The sequence below is a fragment of the Astatotilapia calliptera genome, chromosome 11 (genome assembly GCF_964374335.1).
Source record: "Astatotilapia calliptera chromosome 11, fAstCal68.1, whole genome shotgun sequence".
NCBI lineage: Eukaryota > Metazoa > Chordata > Actinopteri > Cichliformes > Cichlidae > Astatotilapia > Astatotilapia calliptera.
Genome location: NC_137432.1, coordinates 1,590,480 through 1,591,679, shown reverse-complemented (window position 1 = coordinate 1,591,679; position 1,200 = coordinate 1,590,480). Strand labels below are relative to the sequence as shown.

General features: G+C 41.3%; 1 long non-coding RNA gene across 1 annotated transcript; it reads right to left on the bottom strand.

Annotated features, from left to right (window-relative positions):
- Positions 1 to 300: 300 nt before the first annotated feature.
- LOC145432024 (uncharacterized) lies at positions 301 to 747 on the bottom strand. Its single transcript, XR_013912368.1, has 3 exons — positions 627 to 747; positions 461 to 530; positions 301 to 373 (listed from the first exon to the last, which is right to left on the bottom strand). It is a non-coding gene; the product is annotated as an uncharacterized LOC145432024 (long non-coding RNA).
- Positions 748 to 1,200: the final 453 nt, after the last annotated feature.

Genomic DNA, 1,200 nt, shown 5'->3' with positions numbered 1-1,200 from the left:
TAATCTGTTCTCCACAGACATCTAGTGACATACAGCAGGGACAAGAAAAAAGACCAACTAAAACTAAAAGTTAGGAAGGAATGTCTGTGAATTTGTGAATGCATTTTGTGGTTAAATATTTAGAGAGAAGCTACTTTTTCTTGGCGTTTTGTGAAAGAATAAATCTAAAATTCGTTGTTCATATCCCCCCTCATGTGATGTACTTGATGTGTTTCTCCACTGAGTTTGTGTGATCACTTAATTGTGAAACATCCGATTTTCACCCAGGTGTCATCTACATACCTGAATCAGTGTTCCAGGTAAAATCACAGACTTCTCTGATCCTCTTCCTCTGATGGCCACCCCTCCCCACGTTGTTAGCATTCAACTGGGTCTATGAACAAAACAGTTTTTTCACAGTGTTCGTAACACCAGTGATGATCAAGATCATGTTTAACAGTGCGCTGGAAAAAAAACAAACCTTTATTGCTTTTCATCAACAGTGTTGGACATGTCAATGATTTAATGATGTGTTCTCCCTCTAAGCAGGCCTGTGAGTTGGAAAGAAAAACGCTGTTGAAATACCAGAGGACAGTCACAAGGTGAGCCTCTCCAAATTACTATAGGTTTCAGACAAAGTCCCCTACCTGGGACATGTGATCAGATTAGATAGTAACGCACTCCCTCCAAAAAAGAATTGCAGCAATCCAATCCATTCCAAAGTCACAAAGAAATTTTCTAGGTATAATGTCATTTTGCTGCCAGTGGACACCCGGGTATGCTGTGCGAGAGGCTGCACTATCAGCAGTGATACATGGGAGGGGAGTGACTGCACACTGACAAACGATAGTGGACTGATGACACAAACAAAGCGTTGACTGACTACAGAGTGTGCCAACTGTAGGATTACCATTCAAGCAGACAGTGGATGAATAGGGTGGATGCATGTTTTGTTGCAGCACTGAGGAATGACAAAGACCAGCAGGCCTTCCTCTAACTGCAAGCAGTTGCACCAGCTGAAAAGGCAGTTATAGCATCACATGACCTTGTTGGCCATTCAGCGTACATAACAGGAGAGGCACGAGTGATAAACCATATCATCCTGAACATTTGTTTTCCTCATTATGCTAAATTGAAACCTGGGAAATACCATTTGTCAAAGGAGGGATGGTTTACAAATGGATTCCAAATTTGCTCTCAAAAATTATTTGCAACTAACAA